This window comes from Puma concolor, chromosome B2, assembly GCF_028749965.1.
Source record: "Puma concolor isolate L17-30 chromosome B2, mPumCon1.1.hap2, whole genome shotgun sequence".
Taxonomy (NCBI): domain Eukaryota; kingdom Metazoa; phylum Chordata; class Mammalia; order Carnivora; family Felidae; genus Puma; species Puma concolor.
Window position 1 is genome coordinate 57,045,448 of NC_141671.1, and position 16,002 is coordinate 57,061,449.

The window sequence follows — 16,002 nt, forward strand, 5'->3', positions numbered from 1 at the left end:
CAAAATTATTCACGTATACCAGCTAACTTGTAAGACCCTCCTTGTTTCTTCCAGCCCTGATATACTGGCTAGTTTTTGCATAATTTCAGTTTGTACAACATGATCTTTCATTTAGTGTTTCCCTTCTAAAAAGTAATCTTTTGTTTAATTTCCTCATTATGAATTATTTCTGGTCATGTCCACAGTTGCTTAAAAATCTAAAAAGAATAACTACCAAACCCTCATACCTTTCCAAATTTTGAAAACTACTTGCCTACTTACAAAATAAGAAAAGGGGCACTGGGGTGGCTCAGTCAGTTAAGCATCTGACTTTGGCTTATCTCATGATCTCACCATTCGGTTCATGGGTTTGAGCCAGGCGTCGGGCTTTGTGCTGACAGCTGGGAGCCTGGAGCCTGCTTCGGATTCTTTCTCTCTGTCTCTGTCTCTGTCTCTGTCTCTCTCTCTCTCTCTCTCTCTGCCCCTCCCCCGCTCATGCTCTGTCTCTCTCAAAAAATAAATACACATTTAAAAAGTTAAAAAAATAAGGGGGTGCCTGGGTGCCTCAGTCAGTTAAGCGTCCGACTTCAGCTGAGGTCATGATCTCGCAGTTCATGAACTCAAGCCCTGCATGGGGCTCTGTGCTGACAGCTCAGAGCCTGGAACCTGCTTCAGATTCTGTCTCCCTCTTTCTGCCCCCCGCCCCCCAGTCACAATCTGTCTCTGTCCCTCTCGAAAGTAAATAAACTTTAAAAAAAATAATGGAAGACAAAAAGAAAGAAAGAAGTAAAGACCTTCCCACTCTCTGGGAGCTGTAAGACTGGTATTTTCCATGTGGATCCTATCACTGGGTGTTTCAGTTTCAGCGGGTCATGCGGGTGAAATATCACTTCAGTACCTTTCTGTCCCCTTTTACAATTCTAAGAGTTGTGTGAGAAAATCCATTTTTATGTATTTTTAGTTGGAACAAAAATCAATTTCTACTTAAAAAAAATGATACAAGACCTCAAGAGCTTAAAGGAGATAAAAACATGATTGTAACATTACTGTACAATGGTAGCATTTAGTTGTTTGATTTCACGATATTTTTAGGTGCCGTGCCAGTTTTTAGGAGAGTTAAGTTTTAAAACTGTGAGAAAAAAAAAACAGAATTATCTTTATTGGACTCTGGACAGACAATGTCATGTAGTAATTATGAATGTGACTGTGTGGTCCCACTACCGGGTCAGATTCAGACATTGACATTTATTATCTGTGTGGTTTAATGTAAATGCTAAGCCTTTCAGGGCCTAAATGTTCTTATCTATAAAACGAGATTAATAACACTAATAAACAAAATAATATGGCTGTTGGGAGGATTAAATAAATAAACATATGTAAATTGCTTGAGATGGTGTCTAGCACTTACTGAGCATGTGATGAATGTTAGCTATTATTCTTCCCATGCAGATTACTGGATCCCCTATTCTGATGTACCACTCATTTGAAATGATAAGGCAAGTCTGCCATATCAGTTATCTCTTAGACAAATTTTAGCTAAAAGAAAATACTCAAGTGTTAAATGTAGGTGAAAGCATTTTATCCTGTATTTTTCTAAAGTGGTAGACAATCTTAGGACTATAGTAAGTTATGAAATATAATAGATATGTTTTTGGCTATTTATCCTTAGAAGGTTAAGGCCTTGGGTGAGAATGTGTAGGCAAACCCTGATTTGATGAATTCAGGAAGATTTATAGCCATGAATCAGTTTAGGGTTGTTTCTTCGTACAGTACATTTAACAAACAATCAAGTCTGAAGCTATTCTCGACTGAGTATCTGGAAAAGATCCAATTCTAAGAGTTTGCAGCCAGAGCATAATTAGACTTAGTGAACATAATATCACTGGTATGAAATGAAGGTCTAAGAAAGACCAATAAAACAACAATAACAGAAAATGTCTTTCAAAAGGTTTTGTATAAATGCAGCTGGAAAGAAAGTAAAGAGAAACACTTGCAATGAAATAAGACTCATGCAAATTAATCCATAAAAGGGAAAATTAATAAAATGTCAACATAAGCCCAAGCAAGTTTTTTTTTTTTTTTGGGGGGGGGGTTGGGAGCAGCTAAGGCAGTGTCATTACCCATTTCAAAACCAGACATTTTTTAACTTAACAAAACTAAAATGCAAAGAAAAGTTTAAAAGAAATAAATGTTCCAGACAAAAATTTTAAATTCGATTCATTTAGGAAAGATGCATAAACAAGGAAAACATAAAATACCAGGTTATTACTTCCAACCAGTAGTCTCACCTTAAATTGCATGGCAAGATCCTTGTTGCTCATTAGCAACACAGATCAAAGCTACAGGACATGTTAGCTGTCATTTCCAGTGCCTTGTCTTTATAATGTTAAATGGCATCTCTCAGCAAGTGTTCTTATATCATTTATTGCAATCCTAGACAAACAGTATATTCTGTTAAATTCTTGAGTTGCATTATATACACATTAAAGCAGCCTTCTTTATTGATTTCCTTTCAATATGTATGTGCATATTTTAGCAAGTTATATTGGAGAGTAGTTGGCAACATTCCTGGGTTTTTTAAATTTTTTTTTAAAGTTTATTTATTTATTTTGAGAGAGAGAGAGAGCGAGAGAGCACAAGTGGGGGAGAAGCAGAGAGAGAGGGAGACAGGGAATCCCAAGCAGGTTCCACACTATCAGTACAGAGCCTGATGCTGGGCTTGATGTCACAAACCATGAGATCATGACCTGAGCTAAAATCAAGAATCAGATGCTTAACTGACTGAGCCACCCAGATGCCCCTATTTTTTAACTTTTTAAGGAATATTTACTTAGTATAGCAAGTCATATGATACAAATATTAATAATCTTTTCAAAATTAATAACCTATCCATGACACCTCTTCAACACATCCTCAAGGTTAAAATAAATAGGATGGAATTTATCCTTTCACTTTTTCCATTGTTCTTTTCTTTTTTCTATTTTAATTTTTATTATTATTATATTATTCTGTTGCTTGTCAAGTTTCTCTTTTACCTGAATGATATATCATGGCCATTCCTCAGGGTCAATGAGACAGAACTCAGTGTTTGTAAAGTAGCTAATTAGTTTTTCATAGGATACGTGTAATTTAATAATATATTGACCATTCCCCTATTTATGGATGTTTAAGTGTTTTCCACTGTTTTGCCACTACAATGCTATGATTACCATTCCTTACATGGTTCCTTTTGATTCCAAGTTTAGAGTCTCTGAAAAGGAATAATTGTGTCAAATGGTGTGTTATTTTTAAGAAAATTTTTTATACACATTACTGGACTTTTCAAAATGGTTTGTGTTATTCACACTACTATCAACAGGATATTAAAGTGCTTATTTTGTACAACTTTACTAATAATATTAAAGTCATCATCTTTTTTTATTTGCCATATATATGGATAAAAACTGTATCCCATGGTGAATATTTTCTAATAACCATTAGAATATCCTCTTTTCTGAACAGTCTATTCATTTTTTATTGGTTATTTGTAATTTTTAAGAATCTATTTGTAGAAACTTATGTTTCAAACCAAGATGGGATCACTGGTAACAGAATTACACCCTGATCTGAAAAAAACAACAATAGCAGCAGCAACAACACCAACACCACCGCCAACAACAAAATAGAAAAATATATCCAAAAATATCCACCAAAAAACAACAATAGTTTCAAAGGGACTCTAGGTAATTAAAGATTATGATACCTGCGTGATGGGAAACAAATGAGGTAAGCCCTATGGTTTACTGCCTTGAGAAAATCTCCATGCCATTGCACAGAGAGGAATAATCCAAGAGAAGCTCAGAAAACTCCTTGAGTTATAAAGACACTGTTGAGAATTCAGGGAGACCAAAGAGTATAAATCCTAGGAAAGAGTAATGAAGAGCTACAAAAACAGACAACTCTGAAAATCTGAAGAGGATCCCTTTTTGGTTTTCAACAGAGTTATCTACAGTGCCTGTGTGTATGGAAACTAGCTAAGGCCAAGAAAACAACCACCAGAAGACTACTGGGAATAGTCTGTGTTGCTTACATGGGACAAATAGTGAAGGACGACCAACTATACTAGAAACTCAATTCACACAATTCACAGCAATTTAGGGTGCTCAAAAGGGTCTTGTGCCAGTGGTGGGGAATAATTAGCCCTAGATTAAACAGTTCTCTGGTCTTGACTAATAAACAAGTAAGACACAGCAGGATCAAACAGTTTACAAGTAACTTAATAGCATTCCAGAATAAAGTTTGACAATATGTACAGTAATAAAAAAAAATATCCAGCACTTATTACAATAAGATTCACAATGTCTAGCAATCAATCTAGAATTACCAGTCAAGCAAAGAAGCAATAAAATATGATCAATAATCAGGAGAAAAATCAATGAATTGAAACTGATCCAGACTTATCCAATTGTTAGAATTAGCTGTTAAAAATATTAAAATAGCTGTTACAAACTACATTCCATTTAATGAAACACTTAAGTAGACATGAGGGAAATAGAGGCCTAGAAATTGAACTTCTAGAGATGAACATTACAATGTGTGAAATGAAAAATGTATTAGGACTATTATAATAGACACAGCAGAAAAACAGATGGGTGAACTTGAAGACATAGCAACAGAAACTTTCCAAAATAAAGAGAGATAAATAAGAATCCAAAAAGTAAAATGAAGAGAAAAAGAGAAGATATGAGTTACTAATATCAGAAACAAGAGAGGTAATACCACTACAAATTCTATATATATTGGAAGTATAATAAAATATTATGAGTAACTTCATGCCAACAAAGTCAACCACTTAGGTGAAGTGGACAAACCAAAGACAAAAGCTACTAAAGTTTACTTAAAATGATACACTTAACAGCTCAAATATCATTTTGTCTATTAAAGACATTGAATTTATAGATTAAGAAAAAACGTTCTCACAAAGAAAAATCCAAGCCCAGTTATCTTCACTGATGAAATTTACCTTTTACAAACGAAATTCTCAGTCTCCACAAACTCTTTCAGAAATATGAAGAGTATGGAATATTTTTCTGACATAAATTAATAAAATAAATAACCTTGGCAAAATAGGAATAGAAGCAAACTTGTTTACCATAATAAAGAGTATCTCTGGAAAACCTACAACTAATATATTAATGTTGAAAACTGAGTCATTCTCCTTAAGATTAGAGAAAAGGCAAATCTGCTTGTACCACTTCTATTCAATGTTATACCGTAGGCTCTGGCTAATGGAATAGGACTAAGGAAAGATAAAGGGCATCTAAATTGGAATGAAAAAAGTAAAAGTGCCTTTGTTTGCATATGACATATTTATCTATGTAAGGAATCTAATGTAATTTACTACAAAGTTAATAAATGTCATTAATGAGTAAATTTGGCAATGCTTTAAGATATAAAATACATATAGAAAAAGTAAACTGCATATTTAGCTACTACAATGAGCAGTTAGTAATTGAAAATATAAAACCATATCCTTTACAACAGAATTAAAAAAGTGAGAGAAATACTCTTGCAAAAGATACAAAAAGACCTGTATATGGAAATTTACAAAACGTTGCTAAGAGAAATTAAAGAAAACTTAATAAATTAAGTAATTAATTAATTAATTAGGACATATGCCATATTATAGGTTGGAAGACTCAATATTGTTAAGTAGGCAATTCTTCTCAAATTGGTTTATTTAATGCAATCTAATCTATAGTGTGATCCCAGGGACAGTAAGTAGGCTGTGGGGTAGCTGGGAGGAAAGGACCATAAAGAAAATTTTTGTGGGTGATGAAGATATTCTTTTTTTAAATGTTTATTTATTTATTTTGAGAGAGAGAGACAGAGAGAGTGAATGGGCGAGAAGCAGAGAATCTCAAGCAAGCTCTGTGGTGTTAGTGCAGAGGCTGACTCAGGGCTCAAACTCATGAATCGTAAGATCATGACCTGAGTCAAAATCAAGAGTCAGATGCTTAACCAACTAAGCCACCCAAGAGCCCCACAGATATTCTTTATTTTGAGTACAGTGATTGTTTCACAGATTAGACATATACCAAAACATCAAACTGTCCACTTTAAAATAGGTGTGAGGTTTTATCACTTAGTTTATAATAAATCTAATAACAATTTACATATAGCTTTTTATTATATTAATCCTTAAACTGTGATACACATTATAATTTTTTCAAGTCTAACACTGATTTTAAGGTTTTATTTATATCTTTTCTTCTATTTGTTTTTATTCTTATATAGATGAATATGTCTACTTGGATAACCACATCTAGTCTTTAACGTATAAAATGTGGGATTTTGGAATGCATTAAAATATTAACAAAAAATACGGTTATGTAAATATTCTACCTAAATTACTTATATCCACAGATTTTATTCAACTTAGAATTTACTATTCATTAATTTAATTCTAGGTAGAAAAGATATATCAATTATTATACATCAATTATTATTACTAGTGGTTATACAGAAATATATGATAACTTAAAATGTGGAACACGATAAGTTGGCTTAATTATCCTTGCATTTTGTTTTTTATTTATGGATTGAATCATTCATTCAGCGTTTACTGAGACCCTATAATGTTATCAGCACAGGAATTCTGAAGTGAACTAAATTGACAAAAATCCTGGCTGGAAGTAAGCTAAAATTTTTGTGGTGGAAAGTGACAGATATAAAAAAGTAAGATAAGTAATGTGTGATGACATGTGCTACATTAAATATTAAATATGTGATATGTGTGCTATATTATAAACATAATAGGGAAGGGAAATAGATAATCCTGAAGAAGATGGTAGTAATTTCAATTTTTAAATAGGGTTTACTCAGGAAAGTCTTCATATGGCCACTTGTGAGCTAAGACTCAAGGGGGTGAATGAAAAGATCTAAATGAAGAGCTTTATGGAAGCAGAAACACGAAGACAGAGACCTGGCAGTGGGAATAGGCTTGTGATGTTTGTGGAACATCAGGGAGACCGGTGTGGCTGGAGCAGCCTCTGGCCTTTATCCTCAGTGCACTAGGAATCATTGGGAAGTTGTAAATGGAGGGGCGCCTGGGTGGCTCTGCCACTTAAGTGTCCAACTTCAGCTCAGGTCATGACCTCGCAGTCCATGAGTTCAAGCCCCGCATCTGGCTCTGTGCCAACAATTCAGAGCCTGGAGATTGCTTTGGAGTCTGTGTCTCCCTCTCTCTCTGCCCTGTACCTGCTTATGCTCTCTCTCTCTCTCTCTCTCTCAAAAATAAATAAGCATTAAAAAAAAGGAAAGTTTTAGGGGCGCCTGGGTGGCGCAGTCGGTTAAGCATCCGACTTCAGCCAGGTCACGATCTCGCGGTCCGTGAGTTCGAGCCCCGTGTCAGGCTCTGGGCTGATGGCTCAGAGCCTGGAGCCTGTTTCCGATTCTGTGTCTCCCTCTCTCTCTGCCCCTCCCCCGTTCATGCTCTGTCTCTCTCTGTCCCAAAAATAAATAAACGTTGAAAAAAAAAAATTAAAAAAAAAAAAAAAAAAGGAAAGTTTTAAATGGAGGAGTAATGTGATATGATATATGCTTTAAAAAGATCCCCAGATCTGTAGTGCAGAGAGTAGTGGGCAGGATGGAGGCCATGGCAGAAGTAGCAGAACAGTTGAGGCATTAATAACCTCTTTGCTGTAACCTATCAACCCAGTACCCAGACAGACAGATCAAGCACATCTGTCTTGAGGAGGAGAACTCTTTCTATGTATTTAATAACCACTCATTGGTTTTTTATCTAGCTGAAATTAGACCATTCTCCTTAACTCCATAATGGTAATTGGAGTAGAGTGGTCAGACATTAACGGGACTGATTAATTAAAACAAAGGTATAAATAATACGGGACTGGGTTTAAAACTGCTATTACTAATGTTAGGCTATTGAATTCTTTCACTTAAATGAGCATCTTTTTTGTAACGTGGTGACTCTAACAACGTGTAGGCTTTTAATTGAATTTATTGTATTAGTACTTGCAAAATTAGTTTGCTAGAAGAGTGATCACTAAGATTGCAGCAAAAGGCAGAACAGTGGAGTGGGTGCTCTGTTTCACAGGTATATACCAGGTACAGAGGGTTCCAATGTGTTTTAAATCACTATTTAGTAACATTATCCAATTTACTACTGATATTTGTGCAATCTGCACTTTCAAAAAAGAAAAATGCAAGACTGAAAATTAATATCATAGAAGCATTAAAGAGTAATAATTCACTAATTTGTAAGAATGTATTGAGTACATATTGTGTGCCAGTCATGAAGAATTACAAAGATAAATATTGCCTTTTCTCCAAAAAATTCACAGTTTTGTGGAGTAATAAAATTTCTAACAGACGTAAGTAAAATAGTATTACTTGGAACACTTACTTATTGAGCATTTACTGTGTACTAAGATTTTCTTTTTGCATGTATCGTATCTCTAATCTTCACAAACCTATAAAGTAGGTAGTGATATTATTGCTATTTTAAAAAATGAGAAAACTGACACATTAAATGACATGTCTATAATTACTTACAAATTATTAATAATTATTAAAGTGTAACTGTTTATATAAAATGATTGTGAAAAATGTTTTGGCATTTTATAAAAGTACAGTGGGTTTACAGAGTGAGGTCCAAGGGTATGTAGAACTATAGCAGAGAAAAAATGACATGTAGTTGGATTCTGTGTGACAGAAAAGAGGCAAAGAGCATCAGAGGAGGAACCATATGTGCAAAGGCAGAATGTATTTTGGTTTTTTTTAAAGAACTGTGTAAGCAGTATCAATTGTGGCTGACTTGAGGCGTGGGAGTGGGTAGGCTTAGATGGAGCAAGGAATGGGCTTGGGAAGCAGATTGTGAAAGCATCATTGGTAGGAGTATGAAATTGATCCCGTAGACAAAAGAGTTCCTGAGGTTCCTTAATTTGTTTGTATTTTGTTTTGTTTTTAAGTACAGTGTAAGTGCTATATGAGATAATAGACTGAAAAGGTGTAGAATTCCCTACTGATGTACTAACTGTATACATGCTGGAGATGGGCAGCAAGCAAGTGTGAGTTCGGAGTACAGATTTGGAAACACGAAACCAGGGACAAGTGGTACTACCAGATAAGTGCTCGACTCCAAGTCCCTGCACTCAAAGAGCTACAGCAAACTGGAGTGTGACTGGGGCCTGGCACAGTCTGTGAGATGGATCTCACGAGGCAGCAGGGTTCTGGGATTACTGACCACGGAAGATCTTGGTATCCAGCAGGATGGGTACCAAGCCTGTGGGTTTGAAACTCAGGGGAGAATTTGAAGCAAGAGTTTTTTTTTTTTTTTTTTTTTTTTTTTTCAACGTTTATTTATTTTTGGGACAGAGAGAGACAGCATGAACGGGGGAGGGGCAGAGAGAGAGGGAGACACAGAATCGGAAACAGGCTCCAGGCTCTGAGCCATCAGCCCAGAGCCTGACGCGGGGCTCGAACTCACGGACCGCGAGATCGTGACCTGGCTGAAGTCGGACGCTTAACCGACTGCGCCACCCAGGCGCCCCTGAAGCAAGAGTTTTTGATGTTGTCAGCAAGGAGGTGGGGCAGCAAAGCTAAGAAAGTGAAGGATGTCATCCAGAAACAAAAATTTGAAAGAGACACAAATGGGCCACAGACTAACCACCATTTTCCTGGATTCATATATTAATGATCTCTAATTTGCATATAAATGAAAATTGTGGTAGAGGGTTTCAAACAAGTCTCTGGCTTTCTGACTTCATTCACTATCACTATCATGCTTATAGCACTCATGCATCATCTAATTCTTTTTTCAGAAGTATCTAGTTGACACAATGTAGCTCAAGAGAAGATGTCTAAAATGTGGAATAGGGCAGACTTTAGATTACTGACTTTGTCAACAAATAGCTGGGTGAACAGAAAATGTGCTTAAGTTTTCAGAAACAATAAAAACAATAACAATAGTAAAAATAGTAGAAATGTTTACTTTATAGACTTGTTGGCGGATGACTGATAGTAAACATAAAACAGCGGGTTGGCCTGTGGTAGATTAACAGATTTATTTTACAAAAAATGATGTAGTAACTACTACATGCTGACTATTGGGATTATTATTATGAACAAGTCACCTTTTTACCCATAAGAAACATAAAAATCTCAATTATAAGCTGCCCTAAAAAACATAAAGAAAGTCACATCAATGGGACTCATTAAAATTTGAGAAGAACTCTCCACTAGGTACTGACAATTTCCAAAGAGTGCGCTTACTACCCAGGGCATTATAGAGAATAGAAAGCATCTTCTATGAAGTCTCCAAGTCAAACCTCTTGGGGCTACCACATCTTTTTTAATAAATGAATTCCATTCTCCCCCCCTCAAAAGTAAAATTTCCTCAAATGCCAAAGGTAAGGAAGTGATTGTCCAAACTCCCTAATCGGTCCCTTGAACACCCTAACAATTTGATGGCTCAAGAAAGTCCTGCGACTATATTCATAATGTATCACTTTGAAAATTCAGGTTGATTAAATTCATAAAAACAGATAAAAATACGCTGCAATGCATAACACTGTATAATGTACATCTGTTGCAGAGAAATGGGAACATAAAAGGATAAGATATTTATTTTAAATCTTATAGCTGAGTTTTTCAATCAGCTACAAAATTGCAGCATGTGATAGTTCTGTATCTACAAAGAAAACGGGCTATGACAACAGATAATTATTGGGATTTATTTCACGCGTGAAGAAATTGACATTGTTGACTTTTGTTACTGAACTCTGCCCGATCTTGGATACCCCCTACACTGATCTTGGATACTCCCTACACTTGGAGAGCTTTCTGGTGCCAGAGGAAATACTGGCTAGGTTCTACGTACTGCTTGATTGGTGAGCAAACCATGTTCTTGTGTTTACCTCATTATATAAATGTTAAAATTTCCAGAGACAAATGGAAGTTTCCTACAGAAAACAATGTGGTTGTTATCAATTCACATTTTGATTGCCTATTCAAATTCAGTATATAATACAGCAATTCTTTTCGGCTTCTACATTCAAATTTATACTTTCTCAGTAATTGTAGTCCCTGGAACTTATTTAGTGTAAAATGCTAAGCAAAGCTGAATGAATTCTAGAGGAAATCATTGCTTTTTCCTCCTCCTTATTTACAACTCTCCAATCTCCAGAGGAGAAAAACACTGTTTTCATGATAAAATTATAAAATTGCTATGTGGAAACAGGTTAGTGAAGAGGAAATATGAGTCTACTATTTGTATAATTCCCATTCTGTTGAGGCAAAAATATTTCAAATTCTAAATTATTCATACTGTTATTCACAATGATCAAATATCTCATACAATTACTTCATTCATTTTAATCTGACTACTCACAAAATGCTTTCTAGTATATTTAAGATTGTGTAAACATAACAAATACACATTATAGTAGGATGCTAGTATATGAGATGGAGTTAAAAGAGGATGGCAAGTGGGTCATTATATTTTTACACTATAGGAAGAATAATTATTCAAACAGATCATCTATGCTTTCTTAAGTTTTATCATGCTTGGTATTTCTACTTATATTTTTAAGGCAAAGGCAATTTATGATTATACCACATTAATGGTAAAAAAACAGGTTTCATGATGCTTTGGAAAGATTATAAAACCAGGATTGTTTGTTAGACCATAAAATTTATTTTTTGTATGAATCTCCTTTTTCCATTGTTGACACTATTTTTAAACACTACTGGCAGCTCTTTGGCAGTGAAATTTGAAAATAAATATTACTACTAATTACAAAATAGGATATTTATTTTATTTTTTGTTGTTGTTTCTCTTTTTAGAGACAGAAAGTGCAAGTGGGGGAGAGGGGAAGAGGGACAAAGAGAGAGAATCTTAAGCAAGTTCCATGCTCATCACAGAGCCCAACATGGGACTCAATCTCATGACCTGAGCTGAAACCAGGAGTCAGATGCTTAACCGACTGAGCCACTCATATGCCCCTAAAATAGCATCTTTTGTTTTTAAGTTTATTTATTTTGAAAGAGCGAGAGTGTGCATGAGCAGGGGAGAGGTAGAGAGAGAGGGAGAAAGAGAATCCCAAGCAGGCCACATGTTGTCAGTGTGGAGCCTGACCTGGGGCTCGATCCCACCAACCATGAGATCATGACCTAAGTCATTCAGAAGTCAGACGCTTAATTGACTGAGCCACCCAGGCACCCACACAATATCGTATTTTAATGCACATATTTACATATAAAATTGCATAAAAATTTCAAGTCTCTTACAAGCAAATATTTTTCCTCTAAAGGTGGCTGAAAAAGAATCCAAATTGGGCAAGGAAGTGTAACAACAATCTATCGGAACATTGAATATGGTGAGGTTTTATTCCATGTGGTTGTCCACATTGCCATAAAATAAAGTGGAAAGAAGTGCTAATGTGGGAAGTCATAAAGAAATTAGTCATGGAGGATTAGAAATTAGAACTCAGGAGTTCTAAGTTTTTTTTTTTTTTTCATTTTTAAGTAATCTCTACACCCAACATGGGGCTCGAACTTACAACCCCAAGATCAAGAGTTGCATGCTCTACCCACTAAGCCAGTCAGAAACACCTCAAGAGTTTATCATTTTATTAGAATAACACATGCCAGCTCTGTGCTTGAGTGTTTAACAGCTTTCCCCTCCCCCTTTGTCATCAAATTATACCTTAGTGAAAGGTAATGGTTTATTGTACAGTGTTGTAATAGTTCTACTTAAATAGTTAATCCAAAAGTACTGGCCAACATTTTTCTTTTCGTTTGCTTGGTTATTTCTAGAAGGTATTTAGTTTTAAAATATTCTAGAATAATAGTATTTTGGACATCCTTGCAAAATCAAACTTTCAAAAAGTGATGCAAATTCTAAATGCCAGTGACATTTAGTTTCCATTGTTTGGATGCCTTATGGATCATTTTGTAATGCCCAATTGTGTTTGTTATTGTTAAAAGTGTTAACAATTTAACAAGTTTTGAACAAGTTTTTGAACAAGTTTTCAAAGCACTCATAAATGTTAAAAGAAATGTACCCAACTGATGTTATATTCTGTCTCAATCAGATGATTGTAAGGTCTTTTTCTTTCAAGTAATTATCAGAAAAACAATTTTGGAAGAAGATTCTTATTTTACTGATAGTTACACCTTAAAAGCAAATTCTTCAGATTGATTCATCATAGCTGTCTTTAACATGTGTGGGTGTAGGCCAAAATCAAAAGCTCCCATCAGTTTTTTTTTTTTTAATCTGCATGAAAATGACTTGGGGAACAATTTATTCCAGTATCTAATTTCCATCACTTAGTCATCTTAATAGCAATATAATATGAGTCTGCCCGGAGGCCATTTTCTACCATCTGGATATCTAAGGGTTATTAAGACCTCTTCAATCATTCACATTCAACTTACTCAGAAGTGGGGAGAAAAAAATCCAGTGATACAGGGAATATTTTAGCAATCTGGAATATATCTCAGGGAGAGATAAAATAGCTTACTCAAAATGGATCAATTGAGCAGGACTCTTTGATGTTATTAAGTTCTTGAGTATTATCATGAAATATAACTAAACTGTACCGTGGATGCAAATTCAATCATAGGCAGAAAACCAACAAGCTGGAAAGGATGTAACTATCCTTTAACAAGTGTTTAAACAGAGGAAAGTTAATCTAAAGATATATATAATATCTTCAAAATTGCTGGATGGAGCTATTGTTTATATTTGCTTTTTGCATGAACTGAAACATATCATCTCTCTACGTTTCCTTGGTCTTCTCATCAGGTAATAAAAGATCAGGATTATTCGATTACTTAATTCTCTCCTCCCCAACCCTAACATTCCGTGGCTTGCCATTTCTATTTAAAAAGGCAATTAAAACAGAAGTATTGAGAAACGGCCAAGTTTTCATAACTGCCAATTTTTTTAATGTTTCAATTTACTTTTGCCAGGGGGAGAGGCAAAGAGAGAGGGGACAGAATATCCGAAGCAGGCTCTGTGATGACAGCAGAGAGCTCGATGCGGCGCTTGAACTCATGAACCAGGAGATCATGACCTGAACCAAAGTCTGATGCCTAACGGACTACGCCACGCAGGCGCCCCAATAACTGGCAATTCTTACAGAAAATGCTCAACGAGTGCAACCTGCACCATTGTGTGCCAATGGTGGACTTTCTGAATTGGCATGTGACAATGTACTCCATTAATCTCCTAAAGAAAGATGAGTAGTGACTATGAGTTTAATGAGAATAGACATAGAAAAAAAAAAAGGAGAATCATAATAAAAACAAGTAAAGGGGGAGTTAACTGAAGTTAAGTTAGTTAATGAATAAGTTAAGTACCAAGCTTCAGTAGACTTTTATGTCATTTCAATGTCCAAACCTAGTAATATATTCTGTACTTAAAGAAAGGTAATTCAAAATGAACACATGCAATTTTTCTACTCAGGTGGACAGATAATTTGATAATTTTTGTTTCAAACCAACAACTCTTTTATATATTTGAAATAAACACTCCCAATGTACATAATAAGAATTCAGTCATATTACACACAAGCAATGAATATTTTCTATACATCTTTATAATGGGCAAAAAGAAATTTTAATAAAAACATTAAAAAGTTGTGTGTAAAATTACCACCCATATGAATGTTTAATGGAAATCACTGTAAGAAAATATGGTTTGACTCCTTTGTATATTGTCATATAATAAAATGTAAATAAAGTTGATTTTGAGTGTACGATCATGGATCTATAAACCTCTGATAGTCATTTGCTGAAACTTTCAAGTAACTGAAATTTTTACAAAGTTTGGAAGTTTATAAAAGCTAAGAGAGGGGCGCCTGGGTGGCTCAGTCGGTTAAGCGTCCGACTTCAGCTCAGGTCACGATCTCGCAGTCTGTGAGTTCGAGCCCCGCATCGGGCTCTGTGCTGACAGCTCAGAGCCTGGAGCCTGCTTCCGATTCTGTGTCTCCCTCTCTCTCTGCCCCTCCCCATTCATGCTCTGTCTCTCTCTGTCTCAAAAATAAATAAAAACGTTAAAAAAAATTTAAAGAAAAAAAGCTAAGAGAATAATATTTCCAAAAACAAACAAAAAATCTGAATATTGGATATAAAAACTTTTATTTGAAATTTTAAGGATATATATTGATATGTAGATTTATCTAAAATCAAAGAATATATTTGTTTATATTATATTATATTATATTATATTATATTATATTATATTATATTATATTATATTTGTTTAATTTATATTATATTATATTATATTATATTATATTATATTATATTATATATATACTTTAAAATTTCTTTATTGTTTATTTATTTTGAGAGAAAGAGACAGACAGAGGGTGAACAGGGGAGGGGCAGAAAGAGAGGGAAACACAGAATCCAAAGCATGGGCTGTCAGAATAGAACCCAACGCCGGGCTTGAACTCACAACCTGTGAGATCATGACCTGAACCGAAGTCAGATGCTAAAATGACTGAGCCACCAAGGTGCCTATATATATGTGTGTGTGTTTACACACACACATATATATACACATATACATAAGTATATTATAATTTCATGCTTTTGAAAGAGCATTGCAGACTAGCTAATTCTTGAATCTTATAGAAAAGTGAGATATCACATTGGTACAAGCCACCATAAAGTATATACTGGTTACTATCTACTCTCTTGGACATAAAGAAACACATCCAACAAGTACCATCTAATTAAAGAGGCAGATTATCTTTTCTGTATAAGTTGCACAATTCTGGGGGCACCTGGGTGTCTCAGTCATTTAGGCGTCCAACTCTTAATCTTGGCTCAGGACATGATCTCACAGTTCATGGGATGTAGCCCTGTGTGGGGATCTGTGCTGACAGCACGGAGCCTGCTTGGGATTCTCCATCCTTCTCTCACTCTGCCCTCCCCTACCCCCAAATAAATAAATAAACTTTAAAAAATTGCACAATTCTGTGTAGGATCTATTCATTGAAATTTACT

General features: G+C 35.0%; 1 protein-coding gene across 12 annotated transcripts in view; it reads right to left on the reverse strand.

Annotated features, from left to right (window-relative positions):
* KHDRBS2 (KH RNA binding domain containing, signal transduction associated 2) overlaps positions 1-16,002 on the reverse strand; it is a 628,062-nt gene that overhangs the window by 248,718 nt on the left and 363,342 nt on the right. The gene's annotated exons all lie outside the window — the stretch shown is intronic.